We start from the raw sequence: 20,672 nt of genomic DNA on the forward strand, positions 1-20,672 counted from the left end.
TGCAGCTAATTTTCTACTTCAAAACCAGTTGTTTTTCTCCTTAAATGCCTTTTATGTTGAATCTCATCACATTCTTCAGATGATCACGTATTTTCCACTAGAGATTCATTGCTAACTATCAATCCACTTTCCTTCATTGGTGTTTTGGCTTCTTTCTTCAGCATATTCAGATATCAGACACCATGGTCACTCAGTCCAGAGGTGTCCTATGTGTCCTAGCAGACACCTTCAAAAGAAATCCCCAGACTGAAGTTCAGAAACATGGATCACAAAGCTAATCAGGTAAAGGGATATATACTATTAACATTTAATGAAGAAGTTTATTTGTCATATAGTCTTCCACTCCAGGAGAATGCCTTGTCAGCTCCAACATAACAAGCAAACCCTACCCGACACAGATGAATACCAAATTCTGGGCCATCCCTTGTAAACTAATACCATCATGCTTCAGGTAGCTCTCTTCATATCTGTTATAATACCTAAACAAAATGGGGTGAGTTGAGGACAGAGTTGCAGCCCTAACTCTGAATTTCCTGGCTTTTGTGGGCTTAAGTCATACCCTTAATGTTATTTGAAAGTATTTTTTTGTGGTTTAATATATACTATAACTTTTTCTTTTGTGACAACTGGATTTATACTGGCTTCATCCCTAATACCACTGGAAACTGGAAGCAGGTCATAGTGTGAGCCTGTCTTCCAAATATTTTAAACAGAAAGTCACCGTTCGGCACTCATCGCTCTTGTTCTTCAATAAAAGTTCAGCGTTCCATTTCAATTAGAATGATACCTCTTATGTCAAAACCACATCTAACTTGTAGGCTATTTGTCCTCCTGAATGTTGAAGGTGAACAAATAAACAAAAATCTCCTTGTACTTTTTGCTTTCTGTTTTACTTAGATGAATAGACTTGTGTTTAGTAAAAAAAAAAAAAGATATGTTTTTTCACCAGAAATTATTTTCTTGTTTTTTAATTTGATATTCCTTGGTTCATTCCATAATTATTCTATGGTCAAATATTTTTATGCTACAGACTGCATTCACAAAGACCAAAATATGCTTATCTCACCTGTAAGTACTATTTAAAGTCTTCATATTAAAGCCATAATCCTTGGTTGTCTGAGTAATGTTACACCACATAACAAAATAAGTCCATGTGTAGTTGTTGACATGAAGTCCTGCCTCCTAATGACTTCTCAGGTCACAGAGCTGAAGTGTATTGGAAGTCAAATCACTTTCATCAGGATGCTCTTCCTCCCCCATTAATTAACCAGAATTAATTAAAAGAAAAATCCTTGTCACACCAATTCTGAGTAGCACTGACTGCCTGCAGAATAAATGATGCACAAACCCACATGCTTCTTACTAGAGGAGAAAGCCAAAGGATCTTATCCTGCATTTAGAGAACCCAGAGTCATGAGAAGCAAAGGAATGGAGAAACCTGTGGCAGAAAATGAATGAGGGGATCAGTGGAAGGAAAATGGTAGAAGAAAAGGTCTTGAAGAATCTGTGAATACTGCTTGTGTCCCTATACAAGCAGACAGCGGAAAGCTCCAAACCCAAGGGTTACCCCACCATCATGCCATACACTTTCCTCTGAGGGAGTGATCCTGAGGTCCCTTCAATGCAGCATGAGTGGGGGCTGTCACTGAACCAGCAGCCTCACCCTGCCCAGCCTTCTGACAGTATGTTCCTGTTATTTTCCTTTACCACTGAATGAATGGTGTCATTCTCATTCATACACCATCCATTCATATAGCCTCAGAGAAAAGCTGGGTAAGAGGAAGAATTCCACAGACAAGGAGGTCAGAAAAAATCTTGAACAGCTGATCTGCTCCCTGTCTGATCAGAAAACTTTGTTGACAACTCTTTTGTAATTCAAAAACTTTTGTTCTATATCCAGAGAGTCAATACACAATGATTTATTTTTGGACAGACAACTGTTGCTTGTAATTTGCTTGGTTCCTGATATTGTCATAAAGGTGTAATTCAGCATTTCAAAGCAGTTTGAGAGAAGTAATTTTAGAACCTGTGATTTTCAGGCCTTTGTACCTTGGTTTGCCAGGAGAGTATCATTAGGCTTGTTTTCCACTTTGTGCAAAAATTAATAGGATATCATGCAATGGTGAGCACTGTGATGAGTACATAATTTAGGGGGATGTGTTAGAATCTTTGTCTTTTAAGGCTATCTGCCATTAGTTTTTAACTTTATAAATTGAATAATTAAGCAATAATCATCACTGTCACTTCCATCAGACTGCATCATCATTACTTCCATAAATGAAAGTCTGGATTTTCTCCCACTGCAAGAAGTTGAGAAGCTGAAATGGTGTTAGCCTTATGCAGAATTATCAAAATTATGTTCTAGAAGACATTGCCTCTGCTAGCCTCTGTCTAAAAGGGATTGCTCAGAACACTGTGTTAGGACCATATTTGCAGGAGAAATCCCTTTTACATAGGTTTGTGTCTTGCTTCAATCCAGTCTAATTTCATTAAGGAGCACTTAAGAAAGCTTCATTTTTTGCAGCTGTATTAAGCATTTCCTTCATTAAACTAATGCCTGTATAATCCTCTCTTCTTTTGTTGTCTGACATAGCTTTCACTTTGAGGAACATCTTTAATAAAGAGCAAAAATACCATTTTACTCTTGAAAGTCAGTTGGGAAATTTTGGCATTTGGCAGATTGTGTTAATTTTTTTTGTCATCTTATTGGACCCCAAACAGGTGAGTTTTTCTCACCTGTTGTAAGATCCACACACTTAACCCCTTATATCACTTTTAGATTTCTGACAATGCAAAGAAGGCAAGCTGTTTTGTTTGTTTTTTCTGTATGAGGGCATTTTAAATACATTTGGAGATTGTCATGGTGAGCCATGTGGCCTATTTCTTCCATCTTCCTTCCATTTTGGTGTCTAGCAGAACTCTGCACAAGGCTCTTGACATCCCAGGCTGAAACAGCATTTTTCTAGTTATTGGTGTAATAGCCATGAAAATTAAGTTTTTCATCTGTATGGTTTTCCAGAAACAACAAGAGTTCACAAGACTGTGAATTTGTGAAAAATAGGGCAATGTTTTGGTAAAGGGGACATCTTTCCAGATTTTCAAAGTTAAAAAAAAACTCTTCAAAATCACAGTGGTGATATTGTAGCAAGTGAGTGGTAGTAAGGTCATTGTCTTGCCGCCTCTCCAGGTGGCAAATATCTCTCTTTTCATCTTGTTTCCATTCTTTTGTGCTGGTCTCTAAGTAGCAGAAGGAATTTGTTTGCTCCCTCAAAACACAGTGCAGTACAGAGGAATGTGTGTGCCTATGTATGGACACACATAAGTGCACAAAACCACAGAGGTTAGTTTTAATTTACTTTAAAATGCGTAAGTGTATTCGGGAGATGGAAACTAAGAAAATTCATAATAAGACTGAATGTAGTCCAGGAACCTTGCAAGATTTGAGAATAGAAAGCAGTTTTCCAATCTTTCATGTATGGAAATACCAGATGAGTCAATGGGTGTTCTCTGAGCTAGGAGCTTCCAGAACTGCTCTCTCTCTGTCAGCAGCATCTCCTTATAACTTGTTTTTAAAGGCCACCCAGCATCCATAGCCACCCCTGATTTCACTGGAGCTTTGGGTGCTCAGCACCCCTGAAACTGAGCCTGTGGCTGCCATGGTGCTTCCAGAAAGGCAGTCACACACACAAACACTTCAGGGAACTTAACATCTGGGCTAATGTAAGACTTGCTAAAGGTGACAATTCCTGGTAAAAAATAACACTAGAGATTTTAAAACAAACGAACCCCCTCCTCCTGCCTTCAGAAAACCCTCCAACAAAATAAAAAAAGAAAGAATACAACAAAGGAAAGAAAACCTGACTTAATCATCGTGTAATAACACTGTTCTTTTAAAATGCTTTTGACCACAAACTCTTTGGAGCAACCAACTGCAATCTATTAAATTTCAGCTCACAGGGATTTCACTTTTTCCTCAACATTTCTGGTATATTATATAAGTATTTTTAGGAAATTCACAGTTTTTATTGAGTGTAAAAGAAATACCTGGATTTATAAGGAAAAACCAATTAATATCCATAGCTTCTAAGGTAGACTTTGGAAACTAAGGAGATTTTTCACTACTGATTGATGGATATGTTCTATATTAAATTTTTTTTTCCTTCTGGGACTTATTTAATTTTAACTTAAGGGTAAAATCCAGCCTGATTTATGCAAGTGTCATTAGACAGAATGCTGGAATTTTTATTACATTTCTTTCTTTGGGATGAATAAAGTAAGCAGAAGTTGCCTTAGAGAGTGTGTCTATCTAGAGCAAGATTTTTTTTCAATATCTAGCTCATATGGGAGAGATTTTTACATATAATAATTCATGAAGGATGAAGATATATGTAACATAGGCAATATTTAAATGCTATATAGGTAACTTATAATTACAGTAATTCTTTATCCATATAGACCTTTCAGGTGTTTCAAAAAGAATTGAAACCTGCTCATCTTAATTGTCATGAAAGTAATTATTTTTTGCAGATGAATGAAAAAAATAGGCTATTTTGTTTGGGTGCTCTGTCTTGGAGGTCAGGAAGCAAAAAATCTAATTACAAATCCTTCTTTCATAGATTTTTCAGAGGCAGTCCATTATCAGCTATTCTGCTTTTGCAGGGTTTATTAAATATTTTATGGAGAGGTTCCATTTCACATGGCATCAGGCTCTGGTAGGATGGTGGTTCTTGTATCTAGGAACAGGCGTGTGCTTAATGGCTAGAAGTGTTCTATAATGCTTCTTGGAAGCTGATTGAAGACAATTAATGATTGCTTTGGAGCTGTGATGTTTTTAAGTCGTTTTACAGGATTCATCCTTTAGAGGATGTATCCTTCCTTCAGTTCTTTTTTTTTTTTTTTTTTTTTTTTGGCTATGCCACATATAAATAGCTGAATGATTTTTGATATGAAATTTATGAACTAATTTTTATCAAAGTCACCATCAAAACAATTTTGAGCCATGTTAGAAGAGGTAGGGATGTGAGGGAGAAGATTGGGCCTTCAGGTAACCAATCTGAGATGACAGGATCAGAGAGAGAGAAATGAGGTGCTTGGTGAACTAAATGTCAATACTCCAGTACATGGGTCAGGGGGCAGTAGGAACTGGAGGCAGAACTTGGGGACTCTAATTTTGGTACCTGATTCAGAATAAAGTCATTTTCAGTTTGGTCCTTCTAACCAGCAGATGGAAGAATTGAAAGAAAATGTAAATGTTGGGGTAGGAAATTACTTGGAAGCATCTCCACCTACCTATTTTGACAGGAGAATACCATTGGATTTGGTTTCCATTTCATGCAAAATTGATAGGATGTTATTTGCAATGATGGGCATTATGCTGTGTATATAATTTGGGGATGGGTTAAAATTTGCTTCTTTTAAGACTGTCTGCAGTTAATGTTTGATAAACTGGATTATTAAGCAATAATTATCACTGTCACATAAATGGAAGGCTAGAATTTCCCTTGCTTCAAGAAGCTGAGAAGCTGAAAGAGTGTTAGTCTTATGGAGAATGGTCAAAATTCACCTGCATTATGCCTTCCACTTGAAAATAAAAGAAATACATTCTTGAGTTGAAGAATAAATAAGTATCTCAGTGCTGACACAAAACTCTCTCAATTTCAGGGGACATGCTGTGCATAACAGAGTGAATGAACCTTAAGCCTTCAGCCTTCTCATTTGCTTTTCTAGGGTTAAATTCAGAGGTAAGTATGTCCAATACAGAGTCTATGAACAATCATGAATTAACATCCTACACAGCATTCCAAATTCACGTTTTCTGGCCAAAAATTTAAGTGTATACCATAATAAATTGTAATGTGGTACACTGATAAAGTAATTTTACTAAAATTCTTCTAGTAATGAAGCTGTTCTAGAATCAGGCTTTGTGTTGTAGTTCATGGAGCTTTATATATTGAAGAATGAAGCAAAAAATAATTGCTTTGCATTTATTTGAAAGCAGGGCTTTTGAAGAAAATCATACTAATTTTGTAAAGCTTAGCAAATAATTCTGAGATTTCCAGGAACTATCTTCCTGCGTAAAAAAGGTAGTAAAGGAACATTTTCTACTGGTACTAAGGTTACTGGGGAAAGTTCATGGACTCAGAGAGGTTTTTTGGGTGATTAACCTCAGGTGACAAGGCTGATCCATGGTATTTTTACTCTGAGAAATAACTAATATTGATCTGATTAGATTAAAGAGGTCCAGCAAATCATGTTGTTACAACAGTCTGTAACAACACTTGTGGGTGCAATATTGTATATTCCAGTATAGAACAAGTCTCTGTATTGAACAAAGAGACAGGTGGAAAGGCCTGAATTTAAAAAGAGTCTCTGATTCTTCTTTCTGGGTTCTCCGTGTAGAAATGGTTGGCTGCTGGATAAACCAGATCTTCATTGTTTCATGAACTGCTGTCTCTGGAGCTTTATTCTTCTGTGTAGACCATTCACACACTTACAGATGACTCTGCACTTGTTTCTCCTGATGTTGGCCCAGGGAAAATATGGGTATAAGTTCCACCATGGATTCAGTCTTCCACAGATCTTCTCAAAGACCCACTGGCTTAATCTCATCATAGATGGAGGGAAAATAAACCTCTTATTATGGACATATTGTGTCATTTCAAGGTTTGAAGACTTAACTAGGACCATGAAAAAAGACACAATGGATAAAAGGTCTAATAAACACAGAAACTGTAACAGAGACCCTCTGGGACACACCAGACTGTGAGAGATTTGAAAAGGAAAGATAAAAGAAAGGTTAGATAGGTCTTCAGTGTGCTGAATGTCTCTCACATTTTTTTATAGAATAATATAACTGAATCATGCTTAACTCAATTTGAAATTTTACTTTATGGTTGACCTTTTCCAGTTTAATGACACAGTTTCAGTGGTAGGACACAGGAGACATAACAGCCACAGTGATTAAATAAAAAGAAAACAATTATGAGAAACTATGTATATTGTTGCCTAGCAAAAAACCAGAGCATTGTTTTCCTGAAAGTCACATGAATTTGTTTTCTAAGTGTTAAAAAGGGTGTTGCACACCCATAGAAAAGAACTGGAGGAAAGAGTTGGGTTGTAGTAGTTGTCCTTTGGATAGTGATCAAACTTATTATAATATTTCCACTTGATTTTTATGTCAAAATAAACATTGAATTTGCAGAATAGTGCCAGGCTTAAATAGTGTTAAGGTCACACTCCAAGTATATATTTTTAAATGTGCTTCACTTTACTGACTTCAATTACTGTCTCTCTCTACCTATTTCCAGATGTTACTTCAAATCTGATAGGGATAAATGAAAACTTAATCTTTCCTCTGTTAATCCCTTTTGCCTTCTTTCTAATCTGTATGAATAATGCTAATCTGTTTGCTCAGCCCCAGAACCCAGGCATAACCTTTGGGCTGGGCTTGAGTCCAGCCCTTCACATCCAGGCTCTGCGTGTGTCTTTGCTGTCTGACTCCTCTGTTCTGCACTGGGATAAATCAGTCTCTGAACATATCAGTTTATATACCCTCACTATATATAGACAGCAAAAGCAAGGAGTTTAGATCAGATAAATTTTTAGCAGGCCACTATTGGATAAAGTGAATCCCTAGATGATCTGGTGGGGGCCTGGATCAAGGGTTTAGTAACATGTAAGAACAGAAAAGGTGGAATATGAAAGATGATCTGGAGAAGGAACTTTAAGGCATAGCATCATTTTGAGACGTCTAGGCAAAAGGGTTGTTTTTATTCTGTCTGGAGTTAATAAGAGCTGCTTTTTTTTTTTTTTTTTTTTTTTTTTTTCTTTTTTTTTTTTTTTAATTTCTGAAGAAAGATAGATCCCTGAATTTTATTCTCTTCAAAACAAGAATTAAGATACATGTGTTGGAAGAATATTACTGAAGTCACCCAAAGTGTAAGTATTCAAAAAACAATGAACTTTGAAATGGCATTGAAAAGCGCCATTTTTACACCAGACAAGGAGCAGGTGCAGTAAATTAAACCTGAGCCAAAGCATTCTGTTTACTTTTGCTGGTGGAGGCAGTGGGCTGATTGTGGCAGCTGATATTCTCTTCACTTCCTGAAGACTTGAAGCTGTAAGAGTAGGCTAGCACCTGGGAAAATTATACTGATTCCATGGCCTAGAATGCAGGCTGATTTTCCTGTGATTTGGAGAACTGCATTTAACTCTGTTATGTTAAGCACCAGGACAATTCCTTCCCCTTCTTAACACTTGAAGTGAATGATCTGTCAAGACAAATGCTTAATTTTCTAAATATGAAGTCCTTTGGCATATAAAGTGCATAGAATTTTGTTTGTTTCATGTCTATGACAAACAAAGTCTAAACCTATGCTTGATCAATGGAGGGGAGTAAGGCCTCTAATTTACTCCTGTTTTGTATTTAAAATGTTCCCTTACATTCCTGTGTGAAAAAGTGGGGATTTTAATATTAAATATTTCCTTTTTCTTTGTTTCTTTGGGTTAGATTCTTTTTTTATTATTATTATAAAATGGAAGCTTATTTTTAAGCAGAAAGTAATTAATTTTTTGTTTTGTTTTGTTTTTTGCTTATATGGATTCCAATTACAACCAAAGCTGCTTTTTATTTAATTGAAGAGGGATATAGATGTTCATAAAATAGATTACCTGAATGAGTACCATTTTTTCAGGCAGACAAGGCACATAGATTTATTCAATATTTCCAGACATTTCTACTTCTCTGGCAATTTGAAAAGCAAAATTCTTACCTACCTCATTCTGGCCTTCATCACACATCAAAAGCCTAACAAACACTCCATGAGATCCATTTTTTTTCTTTTTGAATGGCCATTCAAACAAGCTGTACTGCCCAAATATCCAAAATCTCTGTGTGGTATTCACTGTGAAGGATAACCCAATTTCAGGAAGACTGAAGGTAATAGATTTCATGGGCATTACTTAAGTAAAATTGCCACCTAAGTGAAAGGGGAAAACATCACATGCAAACCAAACAAAACTGTCTCATTAAAAGATGTTTTAAGCCCAAATGAAATAAGAATATTATTGAGTCTAGTTAAAAATCGAGGTGAAAAACTGGAAGAAATTTGCAGGAAACTTTTTCATTTTGTTTTACAGAAAATGAATGGATATGTTCCCATTCCTGTGGAACATTTTGGAGGTACCTCACATAATTTATAATTGATTTTCCACTAAACTGTTGAAGAATCATTTTTGCTACTGTTGCTGAAGTGCAGCACCAGCAAAAAAACCTGCAGAACATCTTGGCAAATTCTTCAGAAATTACCTCTACCTCAAAAACCTGAAAGTATGATTCTTTGTTTGCTTTTAGGGTTTTTGGGGGGTTTTTTGCATTTGAAAAAGAAAATACTGTTAGTGTGTGTAATACATTAGTTCCATACTGTATTCCTATTCAGTAGGGTCATAGTACTGTAGTACATTTTAGTTGAACATTTCAAATGACACTTTAAGGTAAATTTTATAGTTTTATATTTGAAATTTAATAATTCCTTTTAAGAGTGCTTGGATCTAATCTACAACTTAAAAGCCATTCCTGAATAAGTGTCAAACCTGCTCTTGGTTTCTTTCCTGGATTTCCAAGAGTCTGGGTATTAGGAGTTTTAAATAATAATCTCATGAGTTTTATTATCATGTAATGAGTCTCTCAGCTCTGAGTCGCTGCTGAATTTTCTGTAGCAACAAAAATGCTTTATTATCTGGAGAGTAACTTAAATAACTCAGACATTTCATTTAGTGTGTGAGAACTTTGCCCAGAACTTGAGTGCAGTACAAAGAGCCATTAGAATCAACCTTAATTGAGAAGTTCACTAGAAATCAAGGATAAATTTATCCCTTCATCTGAAGCTCAGCTTTATCTGCACTGTTTTGGTGTCTCCTATTTGACACAGACAGAAGTGGGATGTACATTTTTACTGCTCATTATTGTAGTCATGCTGCAGAGGACAAAAACTTCAGCTAAAGGGGGTGAAGGTTCTTTGGAATTAAATACACATATTACTTCTGATGTCAGGGAGATTAGTATTTTGCCCTTAGTTTCCATAAAAATCAACCTGGAATCATTCTGTATTGCCATGGTTTAACCCCAGCCAGCAGCCAAGCCCCGCACAGCCCCTCATTCACTCTCCCACCAATGGAATCAGGGAGAGAATTGGAAGGGTGAAAGCTGGAAAAGTTGTGGGTGGGGACAGAGACAGTTTAACAGGGAATGCAAAAGCTGTGCACACAAGCAAAATAAAGAATTAAGTCATCTCTTCTTATGGGCAGGCAGGAGTTAAACCATCTCCAGGAGAGCAGGGTTCTGTCACTTCCAAGGATTCCTTGGGAAAACAAATGCCATCACTCCAAACATCCCCTCTCCCCACCTCTCCCCTCCACTTTACACACTGAGCATGATGTCCCATGGTCTGGAACATTCCTTTGGTCAGTTTTGGGCACCTGCACTGGCTCTGTCTCCTCCTAAGCTCTGATGCATCCCCATGTTCCTGACCAGCCTCATGAAAAGCAGCAAGGGCCTTGGCTCTGTGTAAACCCTGCTCAGCAACAGCTAAAACATCTCTGCACTATCAGCCCTGTGTTCAGTACAAATCCAAAATACCAGTCACTGTGGAAAAAAATAACTGCACCCCAGTCAAAACCAGCACACCAATGCACTGCACCGATTTTTCAGTCCCATCTCTGTAGCATCTTTTGCAAAATTACTTACACAGTAGATTGTAGACACAGCTAAATGTAAGGGTTTCACTCATTCTCTCCAGCAAGGGACATTAAGGTACCTTTTGTCTCCTAGAGCCCTCTAGAATATATTTTAGTTTAGCTGTGGTATTAGTTCTGGTGCTGTCACTGATACAATAAAGAGTGTGTAAGGTTAGTTTCACTGCAATTTCTTATCCCTACATGTCACTTGACACTGGTGAGAGTTACAGAGACTCTTTGTAAAATATCTCTGCCAGTATTTTGTGTTGCTACAGCACCATAATATAGCTTGAAAAATACTGCTTAGGAGATGGGTGCTTACCTTTGTTTCCCATTTCCTAACAGCTAATGTCAGATCATGCATATGGTGTTTCTAAAACCCACCTTTAATCAAGCTTATTTACAAAATGCCCATTTTTATCTCTGTCTGGATACACAGCCAAGACTGGATATTATCAAGTATCTTGACTTGAAAACCTTCAAATAAATTCTGGAATATTAACTGAAAATTCTGACCTGAAATACCATTTACCTGACAATATCATTACCACATGGGGTTCAAGCCAGTCTTGACTACTTTCTATATGTGTCCTATGCCTTCAAATTACAGCCATTTCTGCACATCAAGGAGAATATTTCTAGTTTAAATATATTCTATATTTAATAAATTGATTCCTGTCTTTGAATTGATTATTCAGTGATCGATACTGGAAATAAGAATTAAACAAAAAATCCTACTTGATCTTTGGCATAGAATTTAGAGGGTTTTTTCCCATGCAGTGTATATCTGTTGTTCTTTTATTTTTTTGGTGATGATTGATCATTTATTAAGCTCTAAATACCCATATATACAATTCAGATCAAATGAGCTGTGCCTTATTTAAGGTAATACCTATCTTTATGACACTGAAGGGAAAGTATGAGATCTGACTACAGATTTACAATCTGTTACTGTAATCTTTCAGGTTTCAAAATAATTGCCATGCACTCTCTGAAATCTGAATTAATGACTTAAGGCTTCTTTGCTCTGATATTTTTGCTATGGTGGACTTTGGCGGTAAAACTTCTCATGTTGGTATTTATAAGTATGACATGACTTTATTTCCTGAATGTACATTAGAAGATTATTTATTTATGTGACTAATTTGTAATTGTTTAGGATGCTAATACTAATTTTTTAATTTTCCTGAGCCAACAGGCCTGATGGGTACCATAAGAAGGAATCCTTTTTATTTATTAATTGTTTAATTTAGTAAAAATAAAATTCTACTTCATAATTAAATTTATCTGTAAGCTCACAAAGTCAAAACTATCAAGGAAATTAGTGGAAAAAGAACTCACATCCTTTTATCCTCTATTTAAAAAAAGAAATTATATAAATTTTCAAGCCAACATATCCCAAGGGAAAATTATTGTGTAACTTCTCTCTCTCAAAGAAAACTCTTTAGTTACTTAAAAAAATAATGGCCAAAGATTTACTTCACAGATCCTAAAGATTACTTCAATGCACGGAAAAATGAGAAGACACAACTACCTTGTTATCAGCTGAGCTATTAGCTTATTTTCACAATTTTATGAGTTCCTTTTAGTGACTGCTAATTTAGACTTTTTCAAGTGAGGTGATTCAAGCTCCTCTGTGTGATTTGTTCTGGTTTCAGGGTTGGTTTTTTTGGGTTTTTTTTGTTTGTTTGTTTGTTTGTTTTTTTCTTTTTTGTTGTTGTTTTTTTGGTTTGGTTTTGTTTGTTTGTTTGTTTTTTGTTTTGTTTTGTTTTGCTTTTAAAAATTAGAAACTTTAGAACAGGAGTTATATGCTGGAAGTCAGATAAATACTCAGGCTTGGAGTAAGAGAATGTAATTTCATGTAGGACTTTAGAGTGCATCATAGGATCCTTGGCTATTTTAAATACATCTTTGAATTCAAATGGATGAATATAATCCTGAATGTAAATGTGTTGATATAAACTAATAGGCTTTTTTTTTTTTAATCAAGTCATTTGATGAGTTCAAAGGAAATTTTAAATACTCCAGACTAAGTTATCTTCCCTTCTTATCTCTCATATTTTCATCTGCCGTGCTGTTTCTGAAGCATACAAATTCATTCGAATTCAGATTTATTTTTCTTTCTTTCAATTCTGATTTCACCTTTCCTTTCACCTCTGTTACTCTTCTCCATCACAGAATTTGCAAACACAATGTGCCCTCTTGGAGCCAGTGATTCTCTTTGACCCAAATTTGTACCCAAGGTGCTACAAACAGTAAGATGGGATAAATATAAAATAATACAATATTCAATTCTCACTGTGATTTGAAAAATGGAAGAAAATTATTAGTATTTTGTACCATATGAAATAAATTATTTTCAGTTAGTTGTGTGCTGCAGAAATTTATAGAAATAGCTGAAGCTCTTTTGACTTTAGCAACATTGCATTTATTACCACATAACGAGTAATTATTATGTATTTATTACTGTATAATGAGAAAATTCTGACATTTTTTTTGAAGTTGCTTTTAACTTTGCTGGAATTAAACAGCCGGAGTAGAAATTTGTCTGACTGAAGCTGGTTTTGTTTCTTTTATGTTTCAGTTTAATGGAAGGTAAATTTTACACATCATCTTACACTTGTTGCCATGACAATGATGAGTATAGTCTTTGGAGCAGGGGCTTGCTAAATGAGACAAGGATGTTTTGAGTTTTAGGAATGGATCATTTACCTGCCCTTGAAAATTTGTTCAGTTTTGGCTAACTTATAATTATTTGAATAGTCCTAAATTACACATCCTCAGTAGAGTTTTTTTAACAAATTTTTGCACACATTTTAGGAATATTCAGTATTCTAAAGCATGCTTAGTTTGCTCAGAGAGTGGAGGTTTGAAACATCTTAAATCTCATTGAGGAAATATGTTTTCATTGTTTTCAGGACATTGCACACAGAACATCCACATCATGAAAAATTTTACTGTTTTCCATGGTGGCTTGTAATGACTGGCTGTGTCTGCATTGCACAGAGCAAGTATAGTTATACATTCTTGTCCCTATGTAGTGCTGACCTGCACTGCTTCTGATCCTGTGTCAAGTTGTAAATGACTGTGCTGTGATTCTAAAAGTTGTGATTCAGATGAGGACCTTCAGGACAGACTTCTAGTTTACAAGATAAATTTCAGGAAATTACACTAAAATTACTGGAAGGATGTTATAGTTAAATGCTTCAAAACTGTGCAAAAATTGAAGATATTTGTAATTTTCCAAGTAGAGCTGTATGAATATATTACAAAGGCACTTCTAACTGCATTTTTTAATGCTAAACACTTTTCTTTGCTCCACTGATGCTTCAAAGTTAATAAATGGTAGGAAAAATGCTGCATATTTTTGGCTGTTGGGCAAGATGGATTAAAAATGTTAGAAAGAAACAAGTCAGAAAACAAGAGAGGAGAGGAGGGACATTGCTTGTTCTTCATTTCGTTGGGAGATAGCAAGGGATAAAGGGGTGTAAGGGAAGGGAAGCTGGATAAAGCTAGTATTGGTTTTGCATGACTGTCTAGGACAACTGTGCTGACCCATCTGATTATTCCATGTGGGTCAGAAAGGTACCCTCAAAGAGGAAACCTGTTACCCTACTGGAACAAGAGCTTCTCTTCTTATGTTCCCCAATTTTTACTACTTTAGTGAAGTGATTAATCCATCCTGTGTTTATGCTTTTGGCTGAAGCACCTATTCCTAGAGCAGCTATGCCCTTCCAGACTAATGATGGGCCATTAACACCCCATGGCTTGCATACCCTGCCCTAAAGGTCCTCACAGCTGGAGCTCCTCAGTCCCAGCAACTACCCCCATCCTCCCACTCACAGAGAGCTCAGGAGCCAAGCTCTCTGCATGCCTGTTCCCCTGCAAAGTCAGAAAGGAACCACTATTCAGCAACCCATGGACGAGGCCTCTAGCTTTAAGCGACAGCCAAAATTCTGAGTGGGAGGAACACCTGCAGCTGAACAGAAATGTGTCAGCAAAAGTGTTCGAACAACAAATTTTTCTTCTCTGAGAGGGCAAACGTGATCCATAAGTTTCCAGAAGATGAAGAGGGAAAGAGATTTGGGGGATGGAGGGGTGAGTGAGTAGGAAATAGAAAAAGCATTAGGGTAGCAAATACCTCCCACTCAAATATTCCTTAGTAAGATAGCTTGGGCCACTAAGGGCTAAAACCCGCTAAATGCCAGTGTAGCAGTTCTTATATACCAGGATTGCTGAGAGGACTAGAAAAGCTCCAGCAGATGCCCTGCTGTGTAAATCCTGCTGACATGCCTTACTTCCCTGGGCCACTTAGGAAATGTAAGGGGTGTTTCTGAGTACTGAGGATAAATGGACTCCACCCAGAGTACTGTGCACCATTCAGGTCTTCCCTACCAAAGAAGGACATGGAACTGTTGGAGCAATTCCAGAGGAGGACCATGAATTTGATGAGGGGATTGGAGCATTTTTCCTCCTAAGACAAGCTAAGAAAATTGGGTCTGTTCAGTTTGGAAAAGGGAAGGTTGCATGGAGGCCTCAGAGCAGCATTCTGGTATCTCAAGTGGGGCTACTGGGAAGTCAGAGAGAGACTCTTTGTTAGGAACTGTGGTGATAGGACAAGGAGTAATGGGTACAGACTGAAAGAGGGGAAATTTAAGTTAGATATTTGGAATAAATTCTTTACTGTGAGGACAGGAGCTGGAACAGGCTGTCGAGGGCCAGGTTGCAGCTGCCCCAAACCCTGGCAGAGTTCAAGGCTAGGTTTGATGAGGCACTGACAGCCTTATCTAGTGGGAGATGTTTAATGGCCATGGTTTGGGACTAGAGGGTCTTTAAGGTCCATCCCAACTCCTTAAAGTTCTATGATTTGATCCCACATCAGGATTCAGCTGGTGTTTCTTCTCTGGTGTCTCCTGCAGCTGGCCAACACACAGTGGCCAAGGGAGCAGGATTTTGGAAGAAGACCAGAAGTGTCATAGAGGCTGCTGTTTACACAATTTCTCCAGCCCTTCCTGCTCTCAAGGAATCACCAATTCTCTCTGACTCCGTCGCTGTTGTACTACCAGCCATGATGATTCTACTGGGGAATCCTACAGTGGGAGGAGTGTTTGGGCCTCTCCCAGTGCAGGCTGGCAGGTGTCATGTCTTTGGAGGCTCAGGGGATATCCTGGAGGTTCATCTGAGGAGCTTCCCCTTGACACTAGGGAAAACAGCATTTTAAAATGTGATGGGAGAAATGAGAGGATAATTAAAAGAGTCTGAATACAGGGACAGAAATATCAAGGTCAGGGGAAAGAGATGGGATGTTGAGGCAGCAGAAAGGTTGGCTAGGTGAAGAAGCCCAGTTGCACAGCCTTGAGAGCTAATGTACAATAGCCACATAAAGGCATGGACAAATGTTGTCATTTTGTATTGTATGAGAATGGATCCAGGGTTTTACATATCGATAGTACCAGAGTATTGTACTATTGTATGTTTCTTTGGAACAACCTTGAAGACTTCTCAATAATGCAGTCCCCTCATCAGCAGTTGTTCTGCACTGGTAGGTTGTCTTCATAATCTGAACTGATACCTGGCAAGCAAGGATAACTGTGGTATTTTCTTTAAATGCCACAACTCTGAACTCTGATTTAGATTCATACATGTTACTCCTCTGTCTGTCCACAAGGCTTGTTGGTTGATCTGTTTTACAACCAATTTTTATCTGCTTTTCCAGGTGGATGTTGTTTAGATTATTGAAACTTACCGTGACATTTTATATGAGACAAAGGTGGTAGGAAACAGAACACCTTATTGGATTGGTTAATGAAAAATATCAGTGCTTATATTATGTAATTATTGGAATTGGTACTTCATTCTGAGTCTTAGTTTATTGTTTCAAATTCAAACTATCTGGATTTGACTACTATATAATATTCAGATGTGAATTTCAGAAATTTATTTTCATGAATTTATTTTCATCAGCACCTTTGTAAGAGTTTGTCTTAGGTTGCAATACGGGATGTCATCAAAAGTCTGTATTCTGTCACCATCTGTTGAAACCAGGTGGGGCAGTCATTTTTATCTTTTCCACAATCCACCTTTCCTCCAGGAAAATATTGTCTGTTAATGGGCCATTGAGCCCCACTGTATGACTGATAAAATTACATCATCCCACTGGGAGATGCTCCAGCCAGGGAGAAAATCCAAGCCTTTCCTACTTAGATAAAAACAGATTTGGAACACCAGGGTATCTTCTTTCCACTGTATTCCAGAGGAAAACTGGACCTTTTCTACATCATCCCTGGACTTTTGGAGGAAGGCTGCACCCTTCTACAGGAGCACTGCTTCAGCTGAACCACACCTGCCACTGCAGGGGGACTGCAACCACAATTTAATGGGACTGCTACCAACACCCTGACTGACGGGGTGTCAGGTTGTATTCTGACTCTGTCAGGGTTGAAATAGTTTAGGGGTTTTTTTGTAATACTGTATTTCTATTTTAAATTTCCCAGTAAAGAACCGTTATTCCTAATTCCCACATCTTTGTCTGAGAGCCCCTTAATTTCAAAAATTATAATCTTTTGGAGGGAGGGGTTTTACATTCTCAATTTCAAACAGAGGTTCCTGCCTCTCTTAGCTGACACCTGTCCTCCAAACCAGGACAGGGTTATATGTCTATTTTGCTTATCTTTGTAACCATCAATAAGATTCTTTCTTTCATTTTATTTTCATTTGATTTTATCTTCTAAGGCCAAGTTTTTTATTATTTTAGTTTCCACTATTCAAGCGTCTGCAGTTCATGCTTTGCATCTGATATAACCTTTAAAATAGTCAGTATTTTGCCTTAGTAAATTTCTTCTTTTTTTTTTTTTTGTTCAGAATAATGAAGATTAACTACAAGATTCTCTCAATGACAATGGTGTCAGTTTTCCAATCTTTTTAAATTTTCTATTTAATTACCACTTAATGTTTGCCAGAAAATTATACTAATGGTTTAGAGGTTAGAGGCTTCCTCAGCTAGTTGATGTAAGACTTGAACCTAAGATATCTGAGTTTGTAAATGTTCACTTGTCACAAAGACTACCTCACACCCTCCATTTCTTATGCATGGCTAATTATTTGATCTATCAGTAATACATTCAAAAGTAGCTACAGAGCTCATTTTCTTCCAAATTCCACTGAAATGTGTACTGGACATTTCTGCTTTTCCTTGATAGTACCATCCCACTGAATGAACCTAACTATCAACTTATAATTAATTCACTGAGTTTATTGCTTCTGAAGCAGTTTTAATTGCCCTATTATTTAAAAATTGCTGATTTAGTAAAAGGTCGTACATTCATTTGAGTTACTAACCTCATTACCCACTTACTTCTGTTTGTATTTTATAATAATTTCATTGTTTTTTAAAATTTCTTCTCCATATATTCATGCACATACATGTACTATTGTTTGTGTATGTATATAGGTGTAAATACAAAATTTATGATTGCTTTCACCAAAAAGATATTCTTCATTCCAGTATATTTCTTTGAGTCTGAGGTATCTTGGCTTCTTGGGCATCCAGCAAGATGCCCCTGAAAAATTCCCAGTTGTTTTAACACTGCTTCATTTAAATGGATTTTCCCAACTTTAAATTCGACTGTTCCTCTCAGTTTCAAAAACCTGCAGGTTTTAAAAGATTCAACGAGAAATATTTCAGGTTGGTGACATATCCTGTTTGCATTAAATAAATCAAACCTCATTTCATTGGGCAATTTTTCAATTTTTCAATTTTTGTAAAAGCCATTAACTGTTCCTTATTTATCATAATGAGGTCCATTATGGTGAGTAATTGATAATGGACATTATGGAGTTACTTGATATCCCATGCTGGATTTCTGTGTTAAGAAAAATCCATTCTAGAAATTTCTGAAATATACCCTGGCTGTGTAGACTGAGAAAATTATCTGTGGGATGACAGCCACTTTAGGTAACAGAATTTTCCTTTCTGCTCTCAACAACCAGATTTTTTGAGGGGAAGCTCCTCTACTTTTGTGAAATGTTGTAGTCTGTTGAAGAGACCTTCTGGTTTGATTTTGTTTGTTTAGCTAATTAGTACTTTAACCACAAACACTGTGGAGCCCACTCAGTCATCTATGACTTTCTAATCATACAGCAGGATATTGGATGCAAAATATCACCACCACCTTATCTGATTTTCCACTGTAGCTTTTATGGAACACATTAGCCATGAAATACAATCCTCCAAAACCCATTGGACTTACCCCATCAGGTTTCTCTATTATTAATCACATAATTTCTTTTCTCCTACATGACCATTTCCAACTACCCTTATTGACTCTCCAGGCTCCACACGACAGTACTCATATTACCTCTCAGCACACTTACTTGCTTTTAGTTTTGTCATAAAAAATTATGTTTTTATTTGGCCTGTGTGCTTGGATATGTATGTCTTGTTCTGTCATCATGATTCTCTCCTTTCATGTAGTTTGAGTAGATTAAGTCTTCCTGACTACTTCATCTGTCAACCAGAGCACTGGTACATATTTTGCTGAAATTAAAGCCATGATACCATGCAATCTTTTATTTCTATAGAGGTTACCCTGCTGGTTTTTTGGACAAAAATCTTCTCTTATTTCACCTACTACCCCTACTATTGAGCTTCATTGTCTTATGCCTGCTTTTTAATTTTGCTTGAAAAAAAATCAGTTTAAGGTTTTCAAAGTATCAGCTGGGGTTGCTTTTTTTTTTTTTCCTTTCTCCTTTTCTCAACTGCCTGGTTGATTAATGTTTTTGGTGGCTGAAAATCACCTGAAATAAATAATCCTGTCTTCAAAGCTTTATAATTGCCTTTAGTGTTTCCTGTTGAATGGGAGATATCATCCTGTTGTCTGTTGTGAAAGATATCTTAGGCACATGCCCAAGATATTTCTGGGGCACTTTTGTGTACTCTGGTTGGAGCAGAACATCAGCTCTCTGAATTTTCCTCTGCTAAACGAATAGATTAGTTCTTACAGGCTGTTCTTTTCTGATGCCTCACACACTATCAGGTAGTAATTTGATGCTTCCAGCTGGGAGCAATAGACTCTAGAGACTCCCAAAATGTAGAGTGGAAACAGACCAATATTTGTAGTTTCTCACTTGACTCGGTTACTTGTCGTTGGGAAACTGGAAGATCTGCTGTCATACCGACCAAACTGATCCACTGGGGAATCCCACATATGCACAGTATATAAACATCAGCATCACAAATTTCTTCCCTATTTTGGCTACCAGAGTGAACCTCATGTAGAGGTGAAATCATTTCTATTCACAAGGAAGGATATAGATAATACTAGATTTGGTGTCAGTCACAAAAAATGATGACTATTCTTCTTTGTTGCTATAGCAAAACCACATGTATACAGCAAAACTTATAAACACTGCTCTGCAAATTCTGATGGAAACTCTGCTGCTAACTCCTCTATTTATGTCACAGTCTGTATCAGCTAGCTTTTATTCATTGTTCAAGTCAATCCCATCCTGTGTCAAGAATTGTCAGCAAAGTTCAAACACCAGAGGAAGAGCACACACCTCAGGTGGTCTGCCTGAAAGTCAACGATGCATTCCTGTAATTGTTCATGAAACTTCCAAACAGGAGGGTTTTGCTGGGCCATATATCTAGCTCTTTCCTCTCATGATGATCTACTGCCCAAACTCTGCCTTTGGTCTCACCCTGTTGTCGCCCTGGCTGCTCTATGGCTTGGTTCTACTCCTCGTTGTGGAAGCATTTTGAAATCATTACATTCATCACTTGTTTTCTCAGAAGCAAGATTTATAGGGAAGGTAATATCCTTTATTAGACTGTTTGGTTCATTTGGAAAAAATGGGCATTCTTGTGGGGTCAGAGTCCCTTCATTGCACTTGTTTTCTGCCTGCTTGGTTTTTCCATGTCTGAAAGCACTGCTCAGAGA

General features: G+C 37.0%; 1 long non-coding RNA gene across 1 annotated transcript; it reads left to right on the plus strand.

Annotated features, from left to right (window-relative positions):
* The first annotated feature begins 164 nt into the window (after positions 1-164).
* LOC306800717 lies at positions 165-12,995 on the plus strand. The gene is made up of 4 exons (XR_013773909.1): positions 165-282; positions 5,662-5,745; positions 9,139-9,328; positions 12,913-12,995. It is a non-coding gene; the product is annotated as an uncharacterized lncRNA (long non-coding RNA).
* Positions 12,996-20,672: the final 7,677 nt, after the last annotated feature.

Source organism: Erithacus rubecula (assembly GCF_903797595.1).
Source record: "Erithacus rubecula genome assembly, chromosome: 4".
Taxonomy (NCBI): Eukaryota; Metazoa; Chordata; class Aves; order Passeriformes; family Muscicapidae; genus Erithacus; species Erithacus rubecula.